The sequence below is a fragment of the Lactuca serriola genome, chromosome 4 (genome assembly GCF_051521515.1).
Source record: "Lactuca serriola cultivar US96UC23 chromosome 4, Lser_US96UC23_V15, whole genome shotgun sequence".
Lineage (NCBI taxonomy): Eukaryota > Viridiplantae > Streptophyta > Magnoliopsida > Asterales > Asteraceae > Lactuca > Lactuca serriola.
Genome location: NC_136411.1, coordinates 349828378 through 349839757, shown reverse-complemented (window position 1 = coordinate 349839757; position 11380 = coordinate 349828378). Strand labels below are relative to the sequence as shown.

The window sequence follows — 11380 nt, the reverse complement described above, 5'->3', positions numbered from 1 at the left end:
ACGTAAGGTGTGACATAACGACAATGTCAAATCTCAAGCTTTTCCGAGCCTTGGCGAGTCATGACGATTGTAAGAAGTGACTTAAGACGACAATTTTCTATATAATTAATAGGTTTATATGTATTTTCAACTATTATTTATTTTTATACATATATATATATATATATATGAGCAAAGACGGCGTTTTGACAAAGCTTGGCGGCAGGTGCAAGCCTTGGAACCGTGGCGTGCTATGGCGAGCTTTTTTAAAACCTTGCCCATAACACCATAACACAACAAAGATACGCCACATAACATTAGCACAACGCCACATAAACACCACTTCCCACCATAGGAAATACAATATCACTTAATCAACCACAAAATTTTGTACTTTATGCAAGTGGACTTATATTATACATTGAAGAAAGCTTCTTGCGTTAGGCTTCATTACCTGATCAACTAAACACCACGAGTCTTGTTTATTTTCCTTTAATATATATATATATATATATATATATATATATATATATATATATATATATATATATATATATATATATATATATAATTCGGTTATACAAACAAAAGTTAATGAAGAAATAAAGGTCCCCTTTTGTTCGTCAAGAAATGGTCAAATATTCTCTTAACATCCAACTATTCATAATCTTCATTAACATCCAAAGTTATCACAAGAGACCAAAATCGACTTGAAGAATTGATATAGATGAAGAAAAGTGCCAAAAAACAGATAGCAAACCAATACCAAATTGTAAAATAAAAATCACAAGAAATTGAACAAGTCAACTACTTTGGGTCAAAAATCTTTTCATTAACATTCAGAAAACAACATCAGTACAAGAAAATGTAACATATATTAACATCAGAACCCATTACAAATTGTGGCTACATTTGCCCTTTTTCTGCTACAAGTTAACAGTGTTTTTTAATAAAAAATCAGAAATTGAGAAGAAGAAGAAGAAGAAAGAAATAGAAACAGGTGTTGAATGTTGATCAATTCAAATGTTGTTTAGAAAGTGAGATACAGTTTATGAGCAACCATTAGAACTGGTATTGGTATTACCATTTGAGAACCTTCTAAAAGTAGAAGTTACAATACCTCTTGCACCAAAGAGCCCGAATCTTGTCTTGAAAATGGAACCTCGAACACTATTGCTAGTAGCTAGAGGATGAGGTTGAGCAACTGCCACGTGGGTTATTTCCATGTCTTCTTGAACACCATTATCACTAGCACTTGCATCCATAGCTTCAGCTTCAACTGCACAAACGTCTAAATTGACTACTAATGATCCACGTCTAGCTCTTAGCCAATCACCAACTTCATATGTTACGTTTCTGCATTTCTTCACCTTGATTTTGACCAAATTTGGGCAACCCCATGCGAATGCTTCAATCCCTTCATCGGATACAGGACACCCTTTGATGCATAGCTTTTTTAAAGCAACGCATTTTGATGCAATACAAGAAATCTCGGTGTCTGCTATTGTTTCACTTCCACATAAGGCTAGTCTTTCAAGCTTCTGACAGTTTGTAGCAATGGCTTCCAGGCTTATTGAGCTGGGATTAACTCCGATTAGAACAAGTTCTTGAAGGTTTGCACTGTTTTTTGCAATGGCGATTAGAGCTTCGTTTCCTATTCTGTTTGTCTTCCAGCCATCGATGTGAAGTTTTCTTAAGTACTTGCAGTGTGAAGCTATTGAAATAACTCCGACATTAGTACAATCTGGAGTCTTGACGATATGGAGGATTTCGAGTTTTGAACAGTTTGATAACGCCGAGAGACCGATATCGCTCACCTGAAGCCTCTCGAGATGAACTTCAACAAGAGAATTTTCTGGAACAGCGATCATTTCCATCAAGCTATCCCAGTCGCCTAAGCATCGGAGCAGTTTCAAGGTTTTGAGATTCTTAGCACCGCTAATCAACGGGCCAAAAAACTGGCCGTTGTAAAGCTCCTTGAGACATACGGTTTTGAGCGACTTAGCAGCGGCACCAGGACCAATCGGCTCCGCCGTTACACCGTCGTTGATGCCGCGTAAACGCTTCACCGAGAGTTCTTCAAGAGATGAACATTTATCGAGGAGCGCATTCATTCCTTTAGCACCAAACATACAAGATCCACAAGAGAATTTCTTCAATCCCTTACAGTTCTCAGCTAACGCCGCCATACCTACATCGGTAATTTCACGGCATCCACGCAGCTTCAGCCGCGTTAGGTTAAGGCACCGGAGAGATATCATAATCAATCCGTTGTCGTCAATACTAACAGATCTACGATCACATCGGAGCGAGAGTTTGGTAACAGAATCAAACCTAGAAAAAATTGACGGAATAAAAGGAACGAGTCCCGAATTAGCGTCTATAGCAAGGCGGTTGCGACTCTGGCCTTCGACGAGCAGCCATCTTCGCGATACAAGGGAACAACGCTTCCGGTCGCCGGCACTAAGAAACTGGAAAACTACGGCTAAACAATCATCGGGAATTTCAGATGTATAGTCGATAAAAGAAGTGGTTGCATCCGGGAAATCGAAACACGCCTCCTCTTTCGAGTACCTAAAACCAAGAATCTCCGATCGGGCAGAGTAAGAAGACGATGACCTAGTGATGGACCGCTGGTGGTGGTGGGTTGATCCCGCCGGCGACGGCGAGTGGGAGGAAGAAGATTGGCCCATCCAGATGGAAGTAATATGGTTAATTATTGTTTTTGCTTCTTCGATTTAGGAAGTTTAATATACATAATGGATTTTGAAAAAGGGGGTTCGTGGAAAACGGGTTGGGAGAAGACCCGTCAAACGGGTTAATGGGTTTGAACGGCGACGGCTTTTGGTCTCATACGACCGACCCGAGCTATCATGGACGGTGGGGTTAGTCTCTTTATCCCATATGTTAACCTTTTAGTAGACTTGGATGATTCACTTGGACTATATGCTAATACATATGCTAACATGTAAACTGTAAAATGCCAATGTTTATCTTATTTAAAACTTTAAATTTAATGTTATGAAAGAGTAATCTATGTTTTATTGCAATATTTTTTTAGATATATTATCGTTTATATAAGGGAAATCTCAAATAAAGTTCCAAAATTATAGACTAGTTTACGGTTTAATCCCAAATTATATTTTGTTTACAAAAAGGAAAAAATACCAGCTAAAACTTCCGAATAACCTTTTGTGGTTGGTTTCGTAGATTTAGCCAGTATTAAGGCTTTTTTCGTTAACTCGTCAAAATATTGAGACTTTTTCGTTAATTCGGCTAAAACTTTGGAATAACCCTTTTATTAATATATTAAAAATGGTTTGTTTTTTCAATGAGTGTTTTTTTTTTCGTTTTTTTAAGATAACATTATATATTCAGTTTTAAAGCCATGAAATTTAGAAAAAGTATCTATATAATGAAAAAAAAAACTAACAAAACTTCAGAAATTTGTCTGAAAAGCTTTTATTGGAAGATAGATTACTCTATGATTGCAAAATGAAATTCATACAAAATTATTGTATATTTTCTTTTGATTTCAAGATTAGTCTAAGTATTGGGATAACAACCAGACATATGTAATAATACTAATCGGGTATACTTAAATTTATGGGACAACCTTTCTCGTTAATACTCATTTCCTGTTGAATCATGCACCTCAACACGCTCATGTTAAACTTGTACCTCAATTTACCAAGGACAGTAGTAAAATCTTTGTAGCAGCTAGTCTTGCCTTGGCTAGACCACAAAACACATATTCGCTTAAACTTTGATACCCTCATTTCACATACACACACACACATGTTCCAAATTAGAAACTTTTATGTGTGTGTGCGTGTAACATCCTTAGATCAGGTATACCTCATTTGTAACACCCTATTTATTAAATAAATTAATGAATGTATAGTAGCCCTAAAATCATTAATTATGTAGCAGGGTGTTGGTTTCGAGGAGTTAACTAGCACAATTATAGAATTCGGGGGTTAAAATGTAATTTTTGGATTAAATTGTAAAGAATTTTGAAGGTCAAGAATTGTTTAGTAAATTATGGGTTTAATTTGAAAGGATTTTTGAAGATAATGGTTGCTTAGTAATTACTAGGACTTATTATGAAAGGAAAAGAGGTGTAAGGGCTGAATATGTCATAATTAAGATATTGGGGGCTAAAGGGGTAACATAGGGAGCTGAATTGTAAAGATTTTAGAGGATGGGGCTGTTTGGTAAAATTTTGGGCTTAGTTTGAAAAAGATATGGTTAGGAGGGACTTGTTGTGTCAAATTTGTAGGAAGTTTGGATGGGATACGAGATTTAAACCCGGTGCATCCTTTCCCTCCCATGTTTGGACGAACAAACCCTAACCCTAGGGATACTATTCCCTACCGTCAACTTCACCATCCTCGTGTTCTCCTCCAGCCGCCACCTGATTCCTTCATGTTTTACAGCCAGACGAAGATCTGAGTGGCCACCAACGTCCATGCCGTTGACAAGAGCCACCCTCCAGCATGTCGCCGTCCAGCTACCGACGAGAACCAAGAACGTGCTTCATCTTCTTCTTTCCTCCTATTGTCGCCGCTCCCAACGACTGGTAGAATTGCATCGCACCTCTTCGCCTTCTTCTGCTACTGCACGATTGTCGTTGATCATCCCGGGGCGGCTGGTGCTCCTTCCCGGTTGCTTTGCGCCACCACGAGAAGTGGCTGAGATTGGAGTGCATCTCAACATGGAGCTCGTGACGGCTAGGGTTCTATGGACGTATGTTGCTGGGTAGGGACTCATCGAAACTCGCCACCACCGTAAAATGGTGGTTGTCATCGAAAACCACCGGTGATTGCCGCTGCTGCCACTATTTACCACCGTCGGCCACCACGAGGGTGGTTGTGTGTGTGTGTTTTTAGCTTAGTGGGTGTGTGTGTGTGTGTTATTGGTATTTTGCTTTATATGATGTAATCTGTAACAGAATAACCAAGGAATACTCAAAAGCACCACCATGAAGTGGTGGTTGCCGCCTTTTGCCGCCACCAACCGTCGTGTTGGGTGGCGGTGTGCTTTTGCTTGCGTGTAGTTGATTTTTCTTGGATGTTTGGACAAAATGGAATAGAAACCCTAACCACCACCGTGAGTTGGTGGCCGCCGTCATGAGCCGCCGTTGACCACCACTACCCGAGGTGGTAGTGGGTGGTGCCAGACTAGCAAAACCGTAATTGACCTAATGAAACCCTAATGGGCTTAAAGATTTAGTTTTGGGCCTATTGGGCTATGATTGGGTGAGAAACCCTAATTAGGGTTTAGAAAACCCTAATTTTGGAATCATGGGCTTGGACTTATCAGGACCCGCATTTTGGGCCATTGGAATTGGACTATGTATTAAGCCCAATTACACCATATGATTTATCTAATAGAGTGATGGACTTAATGGATTAAGTCCTTAATGGTTTAAGTGAGAAACACTTAACCCTAATCGTTATTTTATGTGAAAACCCTAATTTCACTTAGGCCTTGAGTTCGGCCTTTCTATTGGGCTTTAGTGATTGGGATATTGATGGAACATCCAAGAACAATCATATGGACTAGAATAATTTAATGGGCTTTAGGGTAAGGCCCATATGAGGGGTTGGGCCTAATTTGGAAAATTGGGCCATAGGTGGGCCATAATTGGGCCTTGATGATTTTGAGATATTGGACCATTGTAATGCCACATGTTTAGACTAAAATAAATGGTTGGGCCTTAGAATAAGACCATGTAAAGGTTTGGGGCCAATTTGGAAAATTGGGCCATATGTTGGGCTTTGACTCATAGTTGACTTTTGGGCATTTGGATTGGGCCTTGGGCTTCAATCAAGTTAAGATAGGGGTAAAGTAGTCTTTTACCCCAAGCATGGGCTTATGGTTATGTGTTGGAACCTAATTGGGTGATGTTTTGATATTGACAGTTCGGGAACCTGTCATCCAGCAGCTGGGGTTATGTATGCGGGACTTCAGTAGTGTGAGGTGAGGTGCCTTCCAGTAGAAGTGGTTCTAAGGCCACAATGTCGGCCCACTAGTAGGAGTTGTTTGTTAGATAATTATCTTTGTGATAATTATCTGGTTAGCCACTATCTAATATGTTTTATGTGCTAGCATGATATGATGTTATGTGATAGTGGTAGTAGGAGGACTAGTCCCTGGTTACCGGTCGATAGGGTCGAAGGGGTAGTTTAGTACCCAACTATGCTAGACAAATTATGATATATGTGATATTATACTATGTGGTAGTAGTAGGGGTGAAATAGTCCCCGGTTATCGGTCGGCAAGACAGAAAGGGTAGGTTGGGCACCCAGATATGTCTGACAGGGGTAGGTTAGGCACCCAGGTATGCCTAACATAGGTAGGTTAAGCACCCCGGTGTGCTCAGCAGGGTAGGTCAGGCACCCAGATATGCCTGACATGGGGTAGGTCGAGCACCCTAGTATGCCTGACAGTATGTGATTTGTATAGTATGTGGTAGGATGGGGGAACTCACTAAGCTTTGTGCTTACGGTTTTCAGTTTTGGTTTCAGGTACTTCGTTTTCAAAGGAAAGGAGTCGGCTCGATCGCAGCGCATCACACTATGGTTTTCCACACACGAGATCTTTGGGATTACACTCTGATATTGTTTTATGATAACATGTTTTTATTATTTCTACTTTGGTTTTGACATGACATGTTATTATGGAAGTTTTATTACTTATGGTTTTATATTAACTTATTTAAAAATGAAATTTTTGGTCATGAATTTTAGGGATGTTACATCATCAACCCATGTTCTTTTGGTAATTGTCAAGTTTGGCCCTTTATTTGAGAAAAGGTGGTAAATGAGTACGCGGGGCGTACGCGTGTGTACGCTCAGCGTACTCATGTGCGTGTTTTTTACGCGGAAGTCACCTAGTACGTTGGGCGTAGTAGGCCCAGAGTGAAAACCCTAATTTAGGGTGTGTCCCTATTTAAAGGATATGATGGCCTCATTTTTGGCCACCATTCCCAGACATCAACCCTCACAAACCCTAATTTCTCATCCCTTAAGCTTGTGTGTCCATTTGTAAGCTATTAAGTGTTCTTGTGGTTTCTTTGGAGTGAAGAAGGAGCTTTGAAGAGGAAGGAGTGGGAGTCCAGACTTTAGATTTGAGCTTATGTGTGGTTGGAGTGTCAGATAGAGGTATAAAGCTCAAAGCTTTCTCAACCTTTTGATTTGTGCATCATTTTAGTTCATTCTGAGGTTTTGGTCCCAAAGTTGGATGCTTTATGAGATATTGAACTCCAAAGATTATTATCAGCTCCTTTGAGTGTTTTTAGTGGTGTAGAATCATAAAAATCGAGACTTGGACGTTTAAACCAACCCATGCATCAGATATGAGCATTCTTGAGAATAAAGAGTGACACTTTTGGTGTTTGTGACTTTATCAGCCATGCAAAGGCTTAAAGTCACAAACTTTATGGAGTATGAGCCTTTAAGGAGTCCAGATCTGATATTTGAGCTAAGGTCTTAACGGATTAAGACCAAATGAGTAGGAAGAGCAAAATTGGGACGTGCGTTGAGCGTAATCCCAGTACGTGCAGCGTAGGGTTGAGAATCCCCGATGCATGCATGGCGATGGAGTACGCTCAACGTAGAGGGCTGGTACGCGCGACGTACGCGCTGCCGTTGACTTTAATTGACTTTTAGGGTTTGATCAATTTGTGGACTATTACAGCAATGGAAGGGTAAAATTGTCTTTTATCATTATGTGAGTTTGTATAAAGGTTAGTCTAGCTTCTTTGAGAGCCGTTATTAATTAGAAATAATTATCGTATGTGTTAGGTGGAGGCTAAACCGGTGATTTGAGTTTGAGGTTATCCGTTTTCTTACGAGGCGATTATTCTCACTATACTTACCTTAAGTGGTAATTTTGTGTGACCGGAGGATCTTATGTGCTTATATTGAGTATTGTGATATCCTGCATTATGTCTATGTGTGATAATCGGCAAGCTTCAGGTCAAGTCAAAGTCAAGTCAAGGTCAACAAGTCAATCTGGTCAACTTAACTAGTGTTATATGTTAGGGATTTCTTTATGTTTACAAATGTACAACTATAAATCCTAATGCAAAGTAACACTTGAAAGTCCCAAATGTTCAAATGTTAAAACCCTAATCTGATTTAGGGAAGTATCAATTCTATAAAGTACTAATAAATACTCTACGAGGGTGTATGGCACTCAAAATGGGATGTAACTAAGTCTAAAGGCCTTGCTCTTCGAAGAAAAACATTAATAAGGACTCCTGACAAAGTCTCTCTTAATCTCTCCCAAGATATCTTACTCTCTCTCAAATTTCTCCAAGTATATGAAATCTCTCCCAAATCTCTCCAAGTATGTGAAATCTCTCCCAAATATCTCCAAGAATATGAAATCTCTCCAAGTAAGTGAAATCTCTCCCAAATCTCTCCAAGTATGTGAAATCTCTCCCAAATCTCTCGAAGTATGTGAAATCTCTCTCAAATCTCTCCAAGAGTATGAAATCTCTCCAAGAATATGAAATCTCTCAAAGTATGTGAAATCTCTCCTAAATCTCTCCAAGTATGTGGAATCTCTCCCAAATCTCTCCAGTTATGTGAAATCTCTCCCAAATCTCTCTAAGAATATGAAATCTCTCCCAAATCTCTCCAAGTATGTGGAATCTCTCCCAAATCTCTCTACGTACCTTCCTAGTCGAAAACAACCCAAAACCGGAGGAGAAAACCCAAAATGACCCTCTTGGTCCGGAACCCTATAGGTCCTAAACCTCTTGTCCGGAATTCCTTCTGAGAAGCCAAGAGGAAGCACATTTTCGGAACTCCCCTCCTTGTTTCGGATCTCACCTGCTCCGGAAGGGTGAAGCCTTGCTTCGGACCTCGCATATAGGAAGCATCCTGATCCGGACAATTTCGCATCTCAGCACCTTCTTGGCTCCGGAAGATCTAGCCTCGCCCCGCTTCGGTTCGGAAACACTTGGTCGATCCGGACCACCGACCCGTCTCCTGACTTCGGAATCCGAGAAGAGCCCTCCGGAACTGAGCAAGCGGCTTCGGAATTACACTCTCTTGCTCCGGAATGTAATGAATGACTCCGGAAATTGCATCCTGACTTCGGACCTCGCCTTTTGACTTCAGATTTGTGCCATTTCCGGACCATTTCATCATTTTAAGGCATTTTGCCGTCGGAAATCGCACCAAACTCATATTTTTCATATCTTAGATCCCTTAAACCCCTATTTTATGCCAAAATCAATTATGTTAAACATATTTATATAAAATAATACACAAGATTTTAAAGAGATTTTTAGAGGATAAAGGAGTTTGACTTTATGATGTGATGTTAATTCCTCATTTCCCATGCAAATCCCAAATAAATTTCCCATGCAAACCCCAAATAAACACACATTATCCATAAGAAAATAAGCTTTACCCACCAGCTTTCCATGCAAATGTCAAGTCACCCTTATCCTTCTCTTTAGATACGTGAACTCCTTTCCTCTCCAAGTCCCACTTCTCTCATTCACATTCAGTAAACTCCCAATAACACTCTCAACAGCTTCAAGCTCCAAGTCCATCTCTTCAAAGGAAATTCATAGATTTCTTTGGTGAGTGTTTTATCCTCTTTAAATAATTATTCTTCCCATTATTCTAAGATTTCACTATATTTACACATAAAAAATTTTCTTAGAATACTCTAGAGATTTTAGAATCTTCCCAGTTTTGGAGCTTGGAAACTTCCTCATCATTCTTCAGATCACCCAGCAAACAAACCAAGGTGAGAATCATACCCCACCTTTTTTAGTGTCTTAATGTTTTTGGGGAGAGTACAAGTCAAATATAGCCTAAATATTGAATAATTGCATGTATACGTATGTTTGGATGTGTGTGTGAAATATTATTAAATTATTATTTTAGTAATATACTCATGAACGTAAGATTTCACAACTTCATAATAAATAGAGGATACTTTGTGTACAAAAGAGCCTCCCAACTATTGGGTGTGTCCAACTTAACCCCTTTATCTATGCTTTCATGTCTAGAGATAAAAGTTATAAAAAGGGACCTTGATAAGCTGACACTATTTCTAGTAATTTTCGAAAATGGGAACTTTGTGACTATTTTGCAAACTATTAGGGATTATTTATAAATATTTGATAAATAATTCCACCAAGGAAATACACAAATGGAGCATTTATGACAGAAAAATTTGCATGTCATAAAGTCGTTGTCATACACTCACACAAGTCAAAGTTATATATATATATATATATATATATATATATATATATATATATATATATATATATATATATATATATATATATATAAATTCTAACTTGGCACTTTCCGACAAATCGAGTCACACATAGTATTTTATAAAGAAAAAGGGGTTGTTTGCCGACTTTGATAATATTGTTTCATTTTGATAAATATTTCAAAGTGGATTAATTCCAACAAACGAAACGAAACGAAATGAAACGAAACATCTAGTCATCGAATGCAACTATTACTATTTATTTAGCCAATAATGGATTTCAACGGTTTGCTTGAAAAGTTGTTAGTATTCTAGTCAGAAAAATCTTCACAGTACATATATTTATATTTATATATATATATATATATATATATATATATATATATATATATATATATATATATATATATATATAATAGTGTATGCTTTAAGTCCTGTAAGAGCTATAACCAGAGTCTCCTGGAGGGGGAACAGAAATTTGTGTAGATCTATACGAGGTTGACACCCCGCACCTTCGTTGTTCGCTACAGCTAGACCGGCTAGTCTAGGGTGACAAATGTCTTGAACAAAACCGACGGCTGAAGAACGTCATAACAAGCACTCCGTCATATTAGTATGGTTATAACGACTCACTAGAATATATCAGAAATTTATTTATACGGACTTCACCTTTGGTTTACAATCAACTCTGTTTTGATTTTCTCAAATGAGACCTTTTTCACACAAGTGTTATTGTTTTGTTAAAACTACTATTTTATACATCAGAAAATATAGGATTTTCTGGAGGAAACGATTTTATATGATTTCGAAAATGACGAACTAAGACATACATGCAACTATACTCGTTTTGAAACAAGACTTACAACTATTTTGATAAGATAATATTGGATTTTCTGGATTTCTAAACTACCATCGAAGTTTTACACGAAAATGCTTATGAACTCACCAACATATTTTATGTTGACGCTTTTCAAACGACTTGTATTATCAGGAACCAATAAGCAGGTTATGGAATCGCGGACTCAGGATTATTTTGCTGTATTTTGGGAATTGCTTACCGATGTTTCTTTTGTGTAAAATTTGAGAACATAAACATGATGTAAAACAATGTAAGCTTGTTATATTTATGTATGTTGTTTGGATT

General features: G+C 38.4%; 1 pseudogene; it reads right to left on the bottom strand.

The window, feature by feature from the left end:
- Positions 1-835: 835 nt before the first annotated feature.
- On the bottom strand, positions 836-2722 carry LOC145097560 (F-box protein SKIP2 pseudogene; annotated as a pseudogene).
- Between the last annotated feature and the right edge of the window lie 8658 nt (positions 2723-11380).